The sequence below is a fragment of the Cuculus canorus genome, chromosome 1 (assembly GCF_017976375.1).
Source record: "Cuculus canorus isolate bCucCan1 chromosome 1, bCucCan1.pri, whole genome shotgun sequence".
NCBI classification, from domain to species: Eukaryota; Metazoa; Chordata; class Aves; order Cuculiformes; family Cuculidae; genus Cuculus; species Cuculus canorus.
This window is the reverse complement of record NC_071401.1, coordinates 158746914-158768253: the sequence shown is the minus strand read 5'-3', so window position 1 is coordinate 158768253 and position 21340 is coordinate 158746914. Positions and strand designations below refer to the sequence as shown.

Genomic DNA, 21340 nt, shown 5'->3' with positions numbered 1-21340 from the left:
TCAGGAAAAGCCGTTTTTCACACTAAATATCATAGCACATTCTTTCATAACTGAATGTTTACCTGCATAACTGTCTTTGACCAGGTACACTAAAAATTTGGACTTTACTACTTATGTTTCAACACTGGGCAACAGATAACTTCAAACACTTCAGGTTTTGCACAGTACCTACATTTTTCAAAGAAAATTACACAAATCTATCCGCATTTAACATGTAAAAGTATGGCTACAATTATTCCTTCTACAGCTCATCCAGATTTTACATTCCCTTTACAGGAAGGAGAAAGGTAGCACTGTTGATTAATCAATCTGCACGTCTCTTCCAGCCAATCAGTGTCCAAGTTATTTTGCCTTTGATTAGAAAACTCTTCTTTATTCCTGAATGGTAAATCGAAAGTACCTAGGAACAACATGAAGCTTATTCATCTCCTCTCTCATAACTATGTGCGGTTCTCAAGTCAGAAAACTATTCAGCTTTTTGTTCTTTAAATTGCAGCAGCAAAATGGCAAACTTTTCTTTTGATGGATTGCAGATGACAATGCAAGAACTCATTAGGTCAAATTATTGCTTCAGTATTGCCTATGCCACACCACATTCTTAATTTGTTGATGGACCAGAACAGTAATTCCACTCATCAGTTAAGGCACTAGTAATATTTAGATGACAGCGAAATAGAAAAAAGAGCGCTTTCTAAACTAAGCAGAGATACATCTGAAACAGAGCTATACAGAGCACTGCTTTGATTACTTTACTATATATTAAGAACCATTCTTTTAAGGGAAGGTACATTAGAACACAAGGCTTTACATAAAATTTCAGTTATTTCAGTTTCAAGAGTTACTATGTACACCAAACTCTTCTCCTGCAGTATTTAAGATTAATTAGCTTCTAGGAATGAGCACCTAGAGATCTTCTTGACTGACTATATGTAATTAAGATTAAAAGATATGTATGCATAATAAAACATTCAAAAACACTCCGAAGTCAATGCTATAGATAATTATAATTACATACATTTAAATATAAAAATATTATATATTTTTAATATGCTTTCCAAATAGTATCATCCTCAGGCTGCCTCATTTCCAAATATTTCTTGCTACCTATTTGCCGTCTTTTTGTCCCTTAAAAACAGCCCCTATAACAATGAACAGCAAAAATTATTTTAAAACCTTCTGTGAGAAATCAATTATAAAATAATGCTGGTACAATTAAAAAATAATAACGGTACAAATTCTGCTCTTGCACATATCTGGACTTGTGAATACATCTTAAGTTACAATGTCAACATACAAATAATTTTTTTTGAAAGTTCAATACATTCTTGGAACAAATGATTTGGAAAAAAGCATAACAGAACACTTGATATTTAAATAAAAACACAAGTATTGGGTCTCTCTCAGAGTTTGCTCTGAGTTGAACTGGACCTGCTCTGTATCTATTTTCACTGACTTCTGACAAGAACATAAAGAGCAACAGAGACAAGGAAAAAAACTCCCAGAGGTCTCATATATTACCACTTAAAGCCCCCAAAGCAACAGGCAGGAAAAATGGGGCTCACAGTATCATTAAAGATTGACAATGAGAATTAACATGGTACAAGTTATTCTGCTTCTCCCACGTTTTCATATTATTAATGAGCCTCTAAAGCTAAAATTTTGCACCAAGTATCTGTTAATACTGGATAGAACTTAACCAGCAGAGAATAGCAGCACAAAAATTATGGGGAATTGTTAGTGTATTTTGCTACCATAGAGCAGAGCAAATCCCAGGCTTATGCTCTTTTCTGAAAGGCATGGGTTCCCACTTTCATTCTTTCCCTATGGCAGCTTCTGTTTCTCTGTCTTAAGTTTGCGAAATGAGACAAATTGAACCTTTTATAAAAACTGTTATTCCTAGAGAAATAAATTCTATAAACCCATAAGCCTATTCTATAATAGATATTCAACCTGCAGCAGCCAAAAGCCAGACTTATGACTTGCTACTAGAAAGGCAGAAAGCCTGGCTTCTGGAAAGACACACTTAACACTGAGAAGTAATTTGACTACTTGGAAAATATCAGAAAGCTACCTTTGGATAAGACAGGCATATAGATAAAAACAGAAAATAAACAAAATAAAGAAAACTCAAGAGGAGTCTAGAGCAATCCTAGATGACAGATTTGAAGTTTCTGCCCCATAAAGTTTATTTTACCATAACTCATTCAGCAGATTTGTCCCAACAGACCTTTTCTGTTTTGGATTAGTAGCTTAGGAAGCAACTTTTGTAAAACGGGAACACTGACATGGAAAACAAGAGGACCTTTCTACCCATGTGCTTACTGGCATGACACTCACCTTTAAGTAGACAACGCAGAACAAAAATGCAGAAGTCATTCTGGAAATATTGGGTGAAAGAAATCTGCTCATTGCAGACAGTTACAGAAAGAGGCATCCTGTACAGAAAAGGATCTTGGACTTCACCTCGACTTAGGCAATATCAAATGGATACTCCATGAAGTATTATATTAGTCACATCATGAACAGGCGCACATCATCTTACTTCAATGACATGTTTAAATTAGTTGGTGAGCCAAGATCCTGCTTCATCTATGAAATATTCTATCTATGACCTCCAAAATCTAATTTTCTGAGAAGGACCAAGAACAGCAATAGCTTCCTAGATGACGTTTAAACTGGAGAAAAGCCCAGCAAACTACCTGAAATATCTCTTTAGAAACTTGTTTCTGTCTTTCCCTGATGTAGCAGTTCTCTTTAATAAATTCAGCTGCCTTGCTGGAAATCAGAGATAATTGTTAGAGCCTAGGGCAGTACTTGCAAGCCTGTCTAGCAATGAACACTGAAAAAACGACTTTCCAGATTTATCAGAGCAGGCTCTGCCAACCAACTTCTCCACTGGTTCTCACAGCAAGTTTGCAGCCAGTTTACAGACTGGCAAGATCTCCTGGGTTTATGTTTATTTGCTCATTTCCCTGTCATACAGGTACCTGTGCTGGCAGGCTGCTGTTTGCCAGGAAGCTTTTATGAATGAAGGAAAATAAAGGAAGAGCAAAAGTGCTTTGTGGGGGTAATGATCACGACTAGTCTGCTCAGACACAGCTGTATCAAAGCTGTTGCTTTGCAGCTGACATTTCACTCAGAAGGCTGACACCAAGTAGTAAAGCAGAATCAGTTTAGATCATTCTTCCTTCATCTCTTTCTAGGGGAAGCCAGCACCTTGCATAAATGGTTTCTGTCTCTTGCTTCCAAGTGAAAAAAACATGACAGTCCTGAGCAACCCACACTGTCCAAGACCTTCATTGCATTTTACATTCCCACACATTTTCTAAAATCTCTCCATCTGATGCTTTTCACTTCCTATACACAATACCTTTTGCAGGCTATGAATGGCAGCACTGGTGTTTTCAAGAAAGGCAGAGAAGTAAAAAAATTCTAAGAGACAGAGCTTATTCCCCTATGCCCTTGGAATGGCAAGCTGCAAGACCGGCTGCAAGAAATCATATAAACAAAGCAGAGTTTAATGACTTTTGCTTTATAAACCCTTAAACAACAATTCAGGGGACATCCTCCTTGTATTGTACGGTCTTACATGGCATCTGTTTACCAAATACTAGTACCTTCCAGGACACTGATCTCCAAGACAGGATATCCATAATCAGCTATTCCTCTCCTAACCTGGCCACAGCAAGAGAATCCATGGATCTGGATATATATTTTCTGTGAAAACCCTATGAATAGCTCCTTTAGTCTAACTAAGGAAAGCTAGACTTAATACCTAAGTAATATCTCTGTTAACCCTTTAACAGATACAGTATTTACTTCAAGAGTTAACAGAGACATCGCTTAGAAAGTCCATGAGGTAGTTTTAGGTATCCCAATAATAGAGTGTTTGCTTAACAAACATACTTCCAAACGAATAGAAGACAGTACTGCCAAGGCTCCCATGTGGACAGAAGATAAAATATTCTCTGCAATACCTAGTAATATCACAGGCATTCTTCTGCACCGTACCACGCTGCAGTGGTGCAATTTGCTATTTTTCTCAAGGATAAAAACTTGAACTATTAACTTGGTTTAATGAAAGCAAGACTGCAGGTTTTAAATGTTTTGAGAGACCTTTCAATATGCAATCCTAATTTTTTTTTTACTTTTCCCATAATAAGGTTCTATAAGGAAAGTTCCCTTGAGAACTACTAAATCCTGCAAGAACGTAAAAGCCACAGTCTCAGGTTATATTATGCCTTAAAACATACCTATATACAAAAAAGGATTGCCCAATTTTGTAATATATACCTGATGGCATATCAGTTTGGAGACTGCAACTCATATTTGCAAATCAATGAACCTACTTTTCATTATAGTATTACAAAAAAAATAGAAATAGTCCAGAAATCTCTAGACTTCTCTATAACAGCATGAAAGAAAAAGAAATCTTCACTATTAAATCTATTATGTGCAATACTGAAAAACTATATTTTCATATAGAAATTAAATCCACCAAGGCTGATGCTTGACACAAAAGAAATTTCACTTTTTAAAAGCACTGGCCCTTCAAGGATCTTCAAAACCACAAGAAACACAAGTTAAAAGTTTTAACTGAAATATGAAAGATCATCATCTTTTCTAATTGGCATAGTTACTATTTAATGTCATTTAGTATGGCTCCAATGTAAAAATCCTTTAAGAGAGTTTTCAATTAAATATAATTAAGCCACTCATGCCTCTCTTTCAGATTTTCCTAGATTATGACCAAACATCCCAAGATAAAAGCCTAAACTAAAGAAACTGTTTCAGTAGTTTATTCCTTTTAAGCACATCATGATTAACAAGTGCCAGTTACATGATGTATATGGGATTAATACATTTCTGCTGGCCTAAGGGAGGCTCCCTTAACCATTTACACATCTACCACTTCTCAGAAAATTAGATTTTTACCACCACCTCTCTAACTGATCCAGAACTACTCTTTTTCTTTAAAAAAAAAAAATTTCACAGTAAATGTTTATACTAAGTCCATCAGCACATTTCAACATTTGTAAAGTCTAATAGCTATCTTAAAGAAAAAATACATCATAAAGATAAATATCAACACTATTCAAACTCTGTGATTCTTGAGTATGCTACATACCTTACTTGACATGGACAGATGAAACTTCAGTTAAAAAAAAAAAAACCCAACTAAAAAAACCTCTAAGGCAACACAGCCTGATTTATAACTTTGTCAGGATGCAGAAATTGGTGACAAGAACTCTACCTCATATTTTAAGGTTTTTATAAGCAATCTCAGTACCTTAGGCTAACTTCATACCGCTAGCATTGTGGCCCAGTAAGGGCTTTCTCACAGCAGATCTAAAGAGAAGTGCAACATTACAAGACACAGTATCATTTACTGAGTAAAAGCTACACAGCTTGCAAACTTTTTATTCAGCATATTCTACACCTAATCCAATTTCTACTTTTCTGATTCTCTAAAAGTAAGCAAAAACTGTAACTTAAACATTTTTAGTCAAAACATGCAATGATTTATGTATGCATGTCAAGGGAGACGCACACATTAAGAGTCTGCAAAGTTAACAAAACTCTGCACTAATACTACAAGTCATAAAATTACGCTTTAAAAATTATCATACTTTTAATCCAAAAGAACCTAAAAAAAAAATTATAAACTACAGACTCTGGTTTTCCCAGACAAAGAAGGCTGAAGAGGAAAGATCCCAGAGGCACTGTGCCTGAGGAACAGACGGTAAGAAGCCAGCAAAGAGCCAGCGAGCAAACCATAATTTGATACAGGCCCTTCACAAGAAAGATGAGCGCCACAACACACGCACGGGGTGGGAAGAAGAAAAAAATGAGTCCAGAACTGATTCCTGATCAGGAAAACATGCCAGTCCCACTCTCATCTGTGATCTCAATGAACACTACTTGCACAGGCACGCAGAGGCAGTCTTCAAAAACTGCATAATCCTATTTATAAAGGAAGACTTTCACCCTGGGTTACAGACAGAAAATGAGAATTGCAGAGTAAGAAAAAAATATCTGTACCAAGAAACTGAAGTATAGAGAGGGAAAGTTTTACTCCAGCAACTCACAATGTCAGGGTTACACATTGTAAGTCTATTCTCATGAAAATTACTGATTCTTCATTATCTGCAGTATATTTGCATAACATATAGATTCGCTATACGTGTGTTGCCACAACTAGAGTCTGGAAAGGAGGAAGAGGGCACAGCATCACTTACACCGAGCGTATCATCGATTACGCACATTACAGTAACACACGTATGCTGTTCAGTTACGCTTATTGATTCAGAGAGCAAACACTCATTTCTGGTATATGCACATTTTCAAGGATACACAAGAAGCTTTTCCATTTCTTTCCCTGGACTTAAGAGGCCTTGATGCCTACCTTTTAGCCAGCTGAAGTCAGAAGAGAGAAATTTCACCTTAAGCACTGAAATTAAGTGGAGGAAGATATGTGGGATAAATCTGGATTTTAAGTTGACACCCAAAGATTTATAGCTGAGTCTGGGTATTAACTGCCTCCCTTGTGAAATACAAAGAGAAGAAAATGAGTCATATACTACTTGAATAGACATCTTTACTATTTTCACAATAATTTTAATGTAGGTGAACACATCGAATAAAACTAAAACCTCTACCTCAGTTGAGAACCTTGACTCCTCTTGTAACAAACGGTTTCTCTTTTAGTTGCTTCACCCTTTTCCTCTTTACATAATCCACCTACACCCTTACAACTAAGTACCTTCATTCACAACACAAACTTTTATTTTTTTAAATGTAACAATGATAGTCATTCCTTAACTATGAAGTTACAGCTAGCCACAGCTTTTCTAATCATTTTTATAGATGTCAGTCATGTTCCTACAGATACCATTTTTCTCCTCAAGTGAAGCTTTATCTCAGAAAACAAAACACAAAAGATAAAACGAAGAGTGCAAAAATTATTTTTCCAAGGATTTAATTCCAGTGCCATTTTCAAAAAGAAATTTTGGGCCAATAATTCACCTCGAAAACCGTATCATGTTTCAAATTCTGAACACAATCTTGTAATTTAAGGTTTATCCAACACTTCAAGACTAACAATTTCCAGAAATTTTCTATAGCTTTTCTTATACTCCATATTCAGAGAAATGCACAATAAATTACAGTGCATTTCATGTGCATGCAATCTAATCTGCCTTGTTTAAAATTGCCTTCAAAGACACTACTTTGGGAGAAGAAAAAGCTATGAAAACATACTTATTCACTTTTATTTTTAAGAGTAACTTGCAGTGCTACAGACAGCTCAGGCAGTAATACTGTATTGGATAACCTCAGTCATTGCTTTTAAGACCCCATATTCACTCACTTGGCCAAATTACAGAACGTACAAGCCTTTTAGACCCACATACCTCCTCCAATCATCTTTCCAGCTGAAGTGATCTGATTTTTTTTTTTTTTGAGTAGCTAAAAACATACCAAAATGATCAAACCATGTTAAATCATGAAAATATCCTCTTCTGCCAAAAATATTTTAAAATCTAGTTTGCTGGAATGCTCCAGCACTTGAACACTGTGCAACACTGACAAGCAGGACATGTTCTTGTCTTAGGAAGGCACCATGTACCATCACAAGCAAGACCTGCTCAAGTTTGCTTCAACTGTAAGGCTCTGCAACACCACCCGGCTCACATGCTACACCGAGGTCGTACAGAATTTCACAACTTCTCTCTGCTGGTCTACAACACATTTCACCTCCTTGCACAAGACCTCTGGGCAACGGTGTGGATGTAAGCATAGCCATAGAATAGCTAAGAATTCTTCATCCTAGTCCTGAGAAATACTTTAATTATCTTAAATATCAGTGGAGTGCCATCAGGAGAATCACTAGGACACAGGGAACAAGGAAACCAGAAGAGGAATTAAGAGTTCAGAACAGGAATAGAAAAAGAAACTGTAGAGAAAGAGACAGACATGCAAGATGCCGACGGAAAGCAGAGAGTCCCAAAGACTCAGTCACTACAGCATGCGGAGATTCAGATCCTGGATTCATTTCTGGATTTCCTCATTCTTTTGGCGTACTGCAAATGGGCTGGGACCACCATCAAGATGTACCACTATCCTCTTCTAATTAATGATGCACAGACTATAGAAAGAAAATAACATGTCTAACTAAGTTGTTTAAATGTCACATATGTAAACTGATTTTATGGCTGTCTCTTAAGTTTTGTCTTTTCAATAACGCTGGTGGAGTCAGAAAGATTTTCACAAGTGCCTTCTGCTTGAAACATTCCAAGTCTATGTAGAATCCTTAACCATTCACAGCTGCAAATTAAATGAAAGGTATATTCCTGTTATGAAGCATTAAGCCAATGCCTCAGTTTCTCTATTTGTAATGCATGGCTGTCACCTCAGTGAGGCAACATAAAAACATAACTTTCCCAGAAGCATATTATAAAGCACATCCATGAAACTGTAAAGAAAAAACTGGGGAGAAAACATTATTCCAGAGTCTTACACCTTTGCATAGCATGATCTGAACAATGGGATCAAAATCCGAAAACCTCAGTGAGTAAACACCATGCATCCCGTCTCACAAATGAGGTCACAGTCCTCTGGAAAATACACAATTTGATAAAAATAATAATAAAATATATATATATCAGTGATATGCAGATGGAACCTGACTTAAGATAGGAAATAAAATCTTCGTTCCAGGATTTGCCTTGAGGCTGCAATTTTAACAGTCATTGAAGCAGAGTTTTATGTACTGACTGAGGGAGGGGGTTGTTTGTCACAAAATTTCAAATGCTCATGTAAACAGTGACCTACATCCCTCCCAGTTTATGAACTGAAAGCAAGACAAGTTTATGACATGGCAATACAAAGAGTAAGCATCAGGCAGCACAATGAGGTAACCCAAAACTTTGTTTTTCAATCTTAATTTGCTGGGGAAGCAAAGAAAAAAATAGATGAAAAAGAGTAAGAAGAGTGCAGGGGAATAATAAAAAAAACAAACTGTAAGAATAGATAAAGTAAAAAAAGAAGGCATTCTGGGAGCACAGGAGACAAAGGGCTAGCTGAAATGTTCTGCATTTATCTAAAGTCCTGTCTTCAGACAAAAATTAAGTTCACAGTATCATATGCCTATACTAACAATGGGAATGCCTTCATCACTTGATGGAACACTGCTGCTCCTCCCCAGGTCTACACAATAACTCAATTCAAAGCTTCTTGCACTAAATGAAAAGAATTTAAACTTCTAATAGCTAAAATTTCAAAGCATATTTGATATTACAAAAAATATAAAGGTAGTTTTACAAAGTGCATATAGGAGGGACATGACCACCTCAGCAGTGATGCACAGATTTTTATTACTACCACTTTGTATATCAACCCCAAATTTAAATGAGTTCCTCATAACAGATGTGTTATTACAAGGTATTACTAGGAGTCTCACTCTTACTCAAGAAACACATTTCCATTAGTAATCTAGCCATTAGTAATTCTGATTTTTTGCCAATTTTGTTCTGCCAGTTTAACAGTACCCACAGAGGTCAGACTGCTGACAGGAGCAGGACCTGGTGAGGTTTCCAGCAAATGACAAGACCTTGCTGTGGAATTCAAACTGAACCAGCTCTACCAGCAGCTGTCCATCTTGCTACAAGATAGCACCCTTACCCTCACACTGCTGAGCAGCTGTCACCTCTGAGAGAAAAATACCCAGTGGTTCTTCAGAGATGAGGCGGGGGGGGGGGGGGGGGGGGGGGGGGGAAGAAAGGAAAGGAAAAAAACAAAAGGGTAATGCGGGCAGAACAGTAGTAGCTGCATTCATAAAGAACTACAAACACCAAAGGGAATTTCATTTTGTTAACCAAGGCAAAACTTCGTATGCCTTCCGAGTTTGATACTACGAAGCATGAGGACAACTGATTAGGCAAGACCATTTTCACTTTTTCTTCCTCCCCACCCCGTTTCAGTATTAGAGTTTAACACAGACAACTGGATCATTTTAAATGTTCTTCATGCATAACAATTTCAGCAGCTTACTTGTCACTCTCTTGTGGTTTTATGAGCTTTTCTCCTTTCCAGTAAAAACAGTAACAGATATTTTAAAGTGTCACTACAATTATTAGTGACTAAGAGTTTTCACAGAAAACACGTTCACAACCAAAATATCCATATGTCAGAAGGATCAAAACATACCCACACACAGTTTTATAGAGTGCCATGGCAAGGGCAACATCAGAGTGACTTGAGCTCATTCTGACCCCGTGTTAATCAATGAAAGGACTATCCATTCATTCTATACGTTGCAAGTCAAAAGGCAGACATTTAATAAACTTGGTTAAACCTTCTTCCACAAAAATCTAGCTCTTCATAAATAGGAAGTTACACGAGGAGTGCAGGATAAACACAATAACTTCACAAAATGAAATTATATTAAACAGGACAATTATGCATTTAAAGTAAAAAGTGTGTACTGACTACTTACACAAAAATACATAGGAAATTCTTTTCACAAAACTCCCCTCTCCTAACAACCCCTGTGAACCTACTGGTATCAACAGCCTCCCAACACAGTCTGCTCAAACTCAAGTAAGGCGTCTCAGTGACAAAAGGCCATCAACCTCCAGGGCCTTCTTGACATGAGCGGATTCTTACCAGTGCATAGACAGAAAACAGATAGCCAGAGTGAGGAAACTATGGGATACACTACTGAAAAAGGACTTGGCACGTAAAAGTAAAAATACACAATGGATGTGCTATTTCTGCATTTGGCTCCCAGGATTATTACTCTAGGAAAAAAGGAAACAATGCCAAACAGAACAGAGGAATGCATTTACTATAAAAATATTGCACTTCTTCCCTATACATGCAGTATTAACCGACAGCATAGGCATGAGATGACCCTCTGGGCAGAGAACATGGCCTGGACTGCACAGGCTCTTGCCCTCTGGGATGCTTCCACAGCCCTTGCCCTCCCGCTCCTTGTCTTGCCTGTCAGATGTGCACACCTGCTCTGCCATGGTTAGGGCACAGTCCTGGGCTTTCTACACAGAAAACACGGCACTCGGGAGTCCTTCAGTGCCAGCAGACCAGTATCCTTCTTTCCGCTGGAGCTGCAATGCTCCAGCTGTGTCCCAGGGCTCTTTGGAGAGCCCAGGACTGAGAAAAAAACCCAACAAGGATTGTCTCCCCTTCACCAGGATAAGAGAATGGTGGTCAGGCCTCCAGGAAGGGCGATGCAGTGCTTTGTGGTTCTTCTCCCCTAACACACAAGCTGGGTCAAGAGGGTTCCTTAAGAACCAGGGCCAAAGGGAGAGGGCATAGCATGAAAGGCCTTATAGCCGGCTGTCACCTACTGTCTTGGCCCACTTGCCCACTGAACAACCAGAGTTCAATGTAGTAATGGCATGTATCTACTTACATGAATGCACATATACGCTATTTGGTCTCAGGAAGAAAAACCCCATACTTTTCCAAGGCTATCCCTCATGCTGAAGCATGGGCTACTGCTGCTACAAATACTAAGCTTTACAAATTTCAGTCTTTCAGGATGACCTCCGTGGCTGACAAAGAAGTCTGAAGGCTGACAGTACTTCCTCAGCCCTGAAGTTCTGGATACATGACCTAGAAACTGCTAGGAAAATAAATAATTTGAATTGTTCAGATAAAACAATCATTAAAGGCATCTACAAAATCTCCTTTGTACTTAAAGCTGCAACCTGATGAAGAGACTACCTGTTTGTTTAGTTTTACAAATATCTGTTCCTTGAGACCTTACATCCCTTTGAATTCACTCTTCAGTGAACAGGATCCCTCAGGGAAAGAGAAAGGCCTTGTAAAATAAAGCACTTGGGATATCAGTAAATAAGACTATAGAAAATTAACTTCTATAAGGACAGTAGAACAAACAATGGATGCCTCTGTTTTGGCTTTGGACTTTCAATCCTCTATTCTGAAATTTCAGCTGTGCTCTTAACATAAAAATATAGCACCTACTTCAAAAAGTAGTGAAAAATGAGAACCAAGTTACTTTCTAATAAAGCTATAATTCTTGATAAATCCAATTTATGTCCCTTAAATTATTTACACATGACAGGTTTGTTCTGCACAGGTGTCATCCTAGCAGCAAGACATGATGCATTCTGTCATTTAATTTAACATGTTATTTGCAGCCTGAATTAAAAAAGCATGGGAGAAGTCACATTAAGAAGAACAGAACATTGCTAGGACTACAGCAAGAGCTGTACAAGAGCTAAGAGAACAGCATCATTTGATCATAAATGTCACCTAAAATACTGGGGGCAAAAAAAAAGTGAGGTTCATTTTTAGGCAAATTTCAAGTTTACCCTCAAAGTTGCATTAATGTGATTGACATCTCCTTTTCACATCTGCAACATCCACAGACTTTCAGAATCCTTACAGTTACAGTGCAGAGCCAGATTATGTGAAAGGTCTCTGAGAAAGTGCACATACCTGTGAGTGGGAATCCACAGGGCTTTAAATTAGGGAAATAAATGTCTATTGTATTATATAGTACTTTCAAACTGTTGTTTCACTCAGATATGCCAAAATAACACTGTAAAACTTTGCAAATGCAGAGGACTAACATACCTGACTGCGCAAACAAACCATTTGATACTCCTAGAACACAAGTAAAGTTACTGTTTGGCCACAGACAATGACAGTGGAAATATTTTAGATGTAAATACCACAATAAAAAATTACGTAGAATGTGTTCCACTTCATACCAGTGGCAATGAAGCCCCTAGGTGTTAACAATACAAGAAGTGTTACATAAGACCATGCACTTAATTTTGTAATACGCTTCTAAAAATAAGTACTGCATTGGAATCTGTTGCAGAGCCATGGATAGTTACATCAAAGTGCACAAAGAACAATTGCTCAGTTGGAGCAGAATATTAGATTTGATTCAGATTGATGTTCCCTCCTGCCAATCCCCAAAATACTGAACAATTCAAGACTAAGAAGGTCAATTTAGATTCATTAAAAAAGATAAAAAGCACCAAACCAACACGCTACTAATCATAAATAAATCATATTATTTCCTATGAGCAGCAGAACTAAAAAAAAAAAAATGGTTTCTTACAGATTTGGTGTTTGTTTCCTTAATACTTCTCCCAAACCATGATAACCCTCAAGTTCTCTCTCTTCCACATCTCTTCATGACTGACTCTCCCTGCTGCTCCACTGAAAAAGGAGTGAGGGTAAAAACGCTCTGGAAGTCTGTATGTGCCCACAGGATGCCTGACGAGCTGCCATCCTACAGCATACTCGTACTTACTAGATCAGGTCTGTCTCTTTTTCTAAGAGGGTGCCTAATATAGACTTTATTCCTTTACCTGAACACAATTTTATGAGGTTTGTAGGACCGTAAACTGAGTCTTAAGTCCTCTTTCTGATTTGTTTTAAAGTTTCCATATGTGAATATATTTAGAAGTATAAATAAAGTTAAATGTTTAACTTTTGGGTTAACTCAAACATTGGGCTACCTATATATACTTGACACATATTTTAAATTTTTATATATACACGCACATGTATACACTCACTGGGAAGAGCAACAGACAAACCAAATAACCTCATAAATCACACCTCCTGAAAAAAAAGCTGAATCAAAGCTTCCTGGGTGTTTGCTTCCTTTAAACAGTACTAGATATTGCAGAATGAACCCAGCACACATTTGCTTAGATTAAACTTTGCTCTTCCCTCAGCATCTCTGATTTTCACTATTCCTTTCATTTTTACTGCTTTAAAAAAAAAAAAAAATGTGGCTAACTTCATGGTCAAGCATCACATTGCTCTTCAAAACAACCCAACCTGAATTTATCAATACTGCTTTCCCTATTTCTTGCAGACACAGACATAAAACAATCCATTAAGTGCATCCTACTATCAACAGATTTTTACTACTACTGTTTATTCATTTCCAGCCTACATTATTCCTCTTCAGGCTCTTTGCTAAGTACATTAACAGCACGGCCTGTGGACTTTGCTTAGTCTATCGAGTTTTAAAATATACCTCTCAAAACGTTTTTGTTTTAAAAACTGGACTGCAGATGCAAGCATTCACTACTATAGAAAAGTCCAGCAGCTGTACACTGAAATACAGAAGCACTGCAGTTCAGGGGCAGTCAAAGATGCCAGCTCTCAGCAACTCCTAGTTGCCAACCAGACAAACACTTGGCCATCCCAGTTTTCAAGACAAGCTGAGCTGTTGCTATAAAAACTAATTCAGTCTACAAGTGTATTTAAGAAAAGGAGGCCTGAAATTGAATCTACATTTCACGCCCTAAAACAAATTTCAAGTGCTTAAAAAAACCAGTAAGTTTATTTAAACTACAGTTACGTGTATTCAGGTAACAAACAAAAGATTAGACTCTCACCTAATATCAACATTTTTGCAAATCCTTAATTAAATTGTTTTGAAAATACAATTTGCCATCAAGCATATACAGCTGATAGTCACAACATACACCTACTTGAGAAAAGGAACGCTCAGAGAAAAGGAACATGCCAATCTCTTGAAAACTATATTTTATCCTTCCAAGAAATTTGGAATGCTTCCTGTTACATAACTGAACTTCCATGAATTTGGGGAAAAATGAACCATGGATTTACTGCCCAAAACATATCATCCTGAACGCAGCAAAAAGTTTCATTAAAAAAGATTAACTCCATATCACTATAGCACAGGAACGCGAATTTACTCCAACTTCCACCATGAAATACAAAGAGATACTGACTTTTTCTCTTGTCTAATACTGATCTTAACCGTTTTGGTCCTGAAGAATCAACTTACTGGTAGCATGCATAAACATCCAGTAAACAAGCCAACAATCTAAGATTTCAGCATAAGGCACCTTTCTACTTTATGATGATGCTTTTCAGGTGTTGAAAAGAGTACACCACACACCAAAGTATCACATACAATACCAATGTTGCAACAAATTGATCAAATTTACCATATAAAATCATTTTCCTAGTGCAAACTGTTTTACAAGTGGACACAATATTACAAGGTACTTTTACTATTCAGAACTGCTTATCATTTCTTCAGTCTTTGAAGAGTAGGCACTGCATACAGCTTAGATTTCTTTTTGAAAATCTTACAGGTTTCCACTTCTCCATGCCACAAAGCATGGTATGCACTCTCAAGGAAAGACCACTTTCTATATATTTTTTTAGCCTATGGCAGTCATTACATAGAATACCTGCTTCACAGCTATTTTCCTACCTTATGCTTTCTTATTTATATGCAACAAGTAATTTCTCACAAATTGCATTACTACTGAATGGTGAAAGACTCCAAGCATATACCTGAATGCTTCCCATACACAGCAGAGCAACAGAAGGAAGGTTGGCAGACCTTTTTTCCATCATTATAATTCTCTGGCAACACTTCCTTTGCAGGAACAGTTTTCACAATTAGAACAGAAAATGCATAAAAATAGTTACAAAGAATAATCAGCCTTCCTCAAACAATGCAAGGTTTTAGTAGGCTGGAAGTTGAAAAATACTGTTCCAGTAAAGCTTGAAGAAAAAAAACTCATGCAGTCATACAGAGTGTAATGGCAAATGCACAGTCCACTGACACAAGCACTCGCTACTTATTTTGAACTAGGATGGGCATCTTCATATAATGCTGAGATAGCAAAGATAAGCTCAATCTTACATTATCATTGTCTGTGTTATGAATGCCACCTTAAAAAAACTTGCTTGCCAAGAAGTTGCCTACAAATCTAAACACTAACAGTTTATAATTTAAAACAGTTGTGGTTGTTTTAATGTAATTAGTCATACTGCATCTTTTTGGTGCCTGGAAACTCCTTGCTATTGTTTTCAAATGCACACACATGTAGAGTGTAATGAAAATGTTGTGGACATAAAATTCTGAAACATGTAAGGACACACAACACAACTGCCACCTACTGAACTTGGTATAGGACCATTCCAGGGCTTTTAACACTGCTTTCTCTAACTGCATGTGTTAACCGCTACTGGTATCCAGTTCCACAGAAGCCCTGAAACACGGGAAAGCATTATGCTTTTAGTAAAGACTAGAACTGGTTAAATGACTTACCCAGAGTCACCCATCACTTCAGCAGGTAACTGAGAAAGACAGAAAACATGCTCTCACTCCTATGCTTACGCTCAATTCACTGGATTACTGTCTGCTCAAGCAAGAGTAACACAAAGTAGAGCTGCCATCTTACTTCCCATAAACACATCAATATTTTGTACTAGTTTTCATTTTAAATGAACTATACAGTTTTACAAAAAAGTCAATCTCAGCCAACTATACTCATCTATCACTTATCTCAAACATAAAAAATTTGAACGCAAAACTTGGAAAATGCTTCAGAAGTTCATTAAACTGAGCGGGGTACAAAATGATACTTAAAAACACACACAAAAAAATTAATCCAATCCAAAAGGAAAATGGGAAGAAACAGTGGTTTACTTATTAATAATTTTTTATCAACAACTCTTGTGTTGCTACTGAACAAGAGAAGGATGCGTCTGAAAAAAAAAAATCTCAATTATAATCAAGTTTTAACATACCAGCATCATCTCAAAGGAATCCTCCTAGGAAATACAGCATTGTGAAATTAACACATTAGCAGTGTAAAGAGCAGTCAGATGGCAGAGCAAATAAGTCAGGGGAAAAAATAATGCACATTTTTCTGTAACAGTACTGATAACCAATGCTATCTCAAGACAAATCAGGTGGGCTTGGTAACCTTTTTAGGCAAGGTTCATTTCCACCTTGATTTGGGGCCTATTATATAACCAGACCAGAAGCTGAGGTAGTCCACACTATAGAAATACAAATATTCAATTTTCAGCAGAATAAAGATAAAAGATAAAATATAATTTAAAACCAATCTGAACAATTTACAAGGTCTTTTCTGGTTGGGTTTTTTTTTCTATTTTGCTGATGCAAATACAAAGAGATTTTAAATTCCAGGTATAAATCTCTTACTGATTAGCACAGACCACGTCTGATATACAAACACTTTCTCTAAAAACAAAATCGTTCCATAAGGACAACGTTAACCATTCTACTGTGCAATAATTTCATTTTACACAGTTTTTCCTACACTGTTATGATGCTCAATAAAAGCGTACTTAGCTGTTAACAGACAGCATCCATCCTGAAAACTCTGATGCACAAAGTGGACTGTCAACACGCGAGTAGGTGCTTTGAAGTCAATGAGACTACCCACAAACTTTCAGTTGTTCGTATGTTTTTACAGAACCTGGGTCAGAAGACTAATACAACACACACAAACACAGAAGGTATGCACTAAAGCACATTTGGAAGTACAAATGAAAACGGATTTAAGAAAAGGCCAACCCTACTCAGGAAACACACTGAAAGAGGTTGTTTTGAATTGCTCAGCACAATGTATCTGAGATAGTAGCATAAATGTCAAGCAAAAATATTAGCAGATCTCTGTGTAGAAGAACATTTACATACAATTATTTATTTATTTACACTTCAAAAGCTCATACAAAGCAAAATTAACCTAATCTGAACTTCTTGGCTTTTACAAGCAGTGTAATTCATGCATACACTGTATTAATGACAATAAAATAAAAAAAAAAAAAGGAGAACAAACTGTATCACTTGGAAAGCAATCATTTAAATCTGTGGCAAAAAAATATTGTTTTGACTCAAATATAGAACTGTACTGCTATATAAACTGGCACAGAGTTTCCTATCTAAGCTAACATTTAGAAACACAAACATACAAGTAATCTGCCAAAAATTTTAAGAGACTTTTATATTGTTTTATTAAGAACACTTTTTTTAAGGTGCCTTTCAAAAAACTGTATTCAAGCACACTATAGTTTTAAGGGGAGACAAGTAAAAAAGTTTAGTACAAGGATCTCCTGATTTCAGCACAAAATCTGTACTTGGAAGTTTAGGTGCACTTTCTATATAACCTCATAACAAAATAAGCAAGTCAATGTTTCTCTTAAGTTTTCAGATTAAGTCAGAAAGTCAGGTGCAAGAAACCGCTATTTTAATTCAGCTATGGTGTATTTTTAAGTCCTATTCACTTCTTCAGTCAAAAACAACAAGGAGGCGCAAGATATTTTTGAATACACAAAGTTATGACACAAGACTGCTTTAAAGCTGTACTGAGGTTACAACTTTGCCTTTACTGCACAACAGACAGACCCTTGCACTAACACAAAAATAAGTAAAAATTGAAAAAACACAGTAAATGCTAAAAATGCAATAACATTTCTAATTTCACAGCTAATTTCTATCTAGACAGATATACATTTAAAAGTACAGCAAATACAACAGAAATACTTTCTGAGAGCTACCATTCCACTGCGCGCACACACAACTTTCATATGAAAGAGCTGAAGAACAGATAAGATTTTCAGGTGCAAAGAGCCACTTATGGCACCAGTTCTTAGCATCAAACTTCAGCACATGTTAATAGCTCTATTTTTTCCACTGAAAAACAATTCTCTAAAATGAGATTATTTTAAGGAGAACTCAAACTTTTTATCAATTCCAAAGATTATTTTTCAGTTCTTAGTTGAGGGTTTTTGCTTTCACTGGTTGGTAGAACTGCCAAACAAGTGGGTTACAATAACAATGACTACTTTGACAGCAATATTATGTTTCTAGAAGAGAGACGTGTAGACAAGATTTATCTACCACTAGCTTTATCAACAGCTTCCTGAAAGTGAAACGGAAATACACTTGCAAGTGAAGTCGGTGAGCTCAAGATTATAAGTATTCAAATCCCTTCCTAAAATCAGCAGCAGTCAACACCTTAAAGTTTAGCACGCCGGCTGAATTCTCAACATAAACACTAATGGAAGTTGAAAAAAAAAAAAATGCATTGGGCACATATATAGTCTTCAAGATGATAAAAATGGATCTTGCAAGTTGCATTCTATTAACATGCCACTATAAGAGTACACAAAGTGTATCAACACATACCAACACACACACAATTCTTCAAGGCCCAAACAAAGTTGCCTTTGCAATACAAACCTAAACAATTATTTTCCTCTTGGAGATCTTTACAAGTTTTAGCAGTCTGAAACACATTCAAGTTTCCAGAACCATAGAAAGGCTTCTATTAACTGATGTGACAGCAGGTTTGATCATCTTAAACTCCCTTCCCCCAGATGAAGGGTTAAGACTAGCAGGCAGTCACCAGCACCAGATGCTACTGCAGGCACATAGGAATGTCTCCCTCACATAGACAAGTCGCAGGCACACACATACATATATAAAAAGGAGAGGCAAAAAGTTCTTATCTTCCCCTGGGGATAAAATAGTGCAAAGCTGGAAACAAAGTTTTCCTCTTACAAATGAAGGCTTAGAACACAAATGAAAATACGCTTGTGTTAGATGTGGATCAGCAGCTTTGCCGAAACACAAATATGGCAATTAATCTGACAAGAATTTTAAGAGATTTTTATATTGTTTTATTAAAAACAGTCTTTTTAAGGTGCTTTTCAAAAAACTGTACTCAAGCACATTATAGTTCCAAGGTAAGATATAAATAAATAAGTTAGATACAAGGATCTGCCGATTTTAGAACAGAATTCCATACTTGGAAGTTTAGGCACACTTTCTATACTATCTCATAACAAAACAAGCAGCTTTGCTGCCGATCCACATCTAAGACGAGCGCGTTTTCATTTTCTCATACTATAAAACCTCCAAAGCAAAGTTACAGGTAACTTCTGAAAAACAAAAAAAAAAAAAAAGGAAGAAAAATCACTCGAAAACTCCGGCAAAGCCAGGATACCTGCAGGCGCAGCCTCGCCTCCGCCAGGAGCGCACCCACATCCCGAGCACAGCACAAACGCTGCCTCCCGCCCCCTTCCCCGCCGCCCCCCGGCCCCCGGCCTGTCCCTCGGGCTCCCAACAGCGGCGGAAAACGGCCCCGGCCCTCCCGAGTTTTGTCTCACGAACGCGCCCAAAGGGAACACCGGGACCTCCCTGCGCCCCGAGGGGAGCGGGGAAGGGCTCGGCCGTTCGTTTCGGGAGGCGAGCGAGGCGGCAGCGGCCCTGCGGGTCTCACCCGCTCTGTGTCCCCGCGAGGCCCCGGCCAGACCGCGGCCCCGGAGCGGCGGGTAGCGGGGGGCGGCGGAAACAGCCCGGAGCGCGGGGCCGGGGGCCGCTGGGCCCGGCGAGGCGGGAGGGAGGGTCCCGGGGCCGGGCCGGGCCTGCGGCTGCGCCGGCGGCTCGGGCGCCGCGCGTCCCCCCCCGCCGCCGCCCGCAGACAAAGCCGCGGCCGATCCCCGTCGGGAGGCCCCGCGCCCGCCCGGCCCCGCGGCGCCGCCCGGGGGTCCCGCATCGGGCCGCGGCGGTGGCGGCGGGGAGGGGGCGGCCGCGGCCGGACTCACCGCATGAATTTTCTTGTCCCGCGGATCCAAGATGGCTGAGTATCCAGCACGGAGGATGCTGGGGGAGCGACCTTTACCCTCCGACCCGGCCGCCGCCGCCGTGACCCCGCCGCCGCCCGGCACGGCTGACGGCGCCGAGGGGCGGGGGCAAAGGCGGCGCGCGGAGCCGGGGGGGGCGGCGGGGGGAGAGGGACACGCGGCCCGGGAACCGCCGGCAGGGGAACGGGATCGGTACCGCGAGATCCGGCACCGCGGGGATCTGGTAGAGCTGGATCCGGTACCGCGGGGATCTTGGTTCTGCGGTGTCCGGTACCGCCAGGATCCGGTACAGCCGGAACCGGTACGGCGGGGAACCGGTACCGTGGGGAACCGGTACCACAGTAACCCGGTACCGCGTGGATCTGGTACCGTGGTGTCCGGTACTGCGGGGAACCAGTAGCACAGGAACCCGGTACTTCATGGATCCAGTACCGCATGGATCCGCTACTGCAGGGGTCTGGTACCACACGGATCCCATACTGTGGGCAATCAGTACCACAAGAACCTGGGATATCGTGGGCCCGGTACCACAGGGATCCGGTACTGTGAGGGTCTGGCACCACGTGGATCTGGTACCACTGAGGTCCGGTATCATGGGGAACCGGTACCGAAGGAACCAAGTACCATGGGGGTCTGATACCGCTGGGATCCGGTACCACAGGAACCTGGTACCTCATGGATCTGGTACCAAGGTATCTGGTACCACTGGGATCCGGTAGTGTTTGATCCGGTACAGCTGGGATCCGGTACTACAGAGACCTGTAGTGCAGGGTCTGGTACCATGGGGGGCCCAGCACCGCAGGATCCAATACCGCGGGGAACTGGTACCGTAGTGTCCAGTTCAGCTTGGACCTGATACTGCAGGGGTCTGGTACCA

At 39.2% G+C, this 21340-nt stretch overlaps 1 protein-coding gene across 2 annotated transcripts in view; it reads right to left on the bottom strand.

The window, feature by feature from the left end:
- CNOT2 (CCR4-NOT transcription complex subunit 2) overlaps positions 1-20734 on the bottom strand; it is an 87183-nt gene extending 66449 nt beyond the window's left edge. Inside the window, exon 1 of one of the 2 annotated variants that reach the window (XM_054071396.1) lies at positions 20425-20734. The gene's annotated coding sequence lies outside the window, so the exon portion shown is untranslated. The remainder of the gene's footprint in view (positions 1-20424) is intronic. The other variant, XM_054071388.1, reaches the window with a different exon arrangement.
- Positions 20735-21340: the final 606 nt, after the last annotated feature.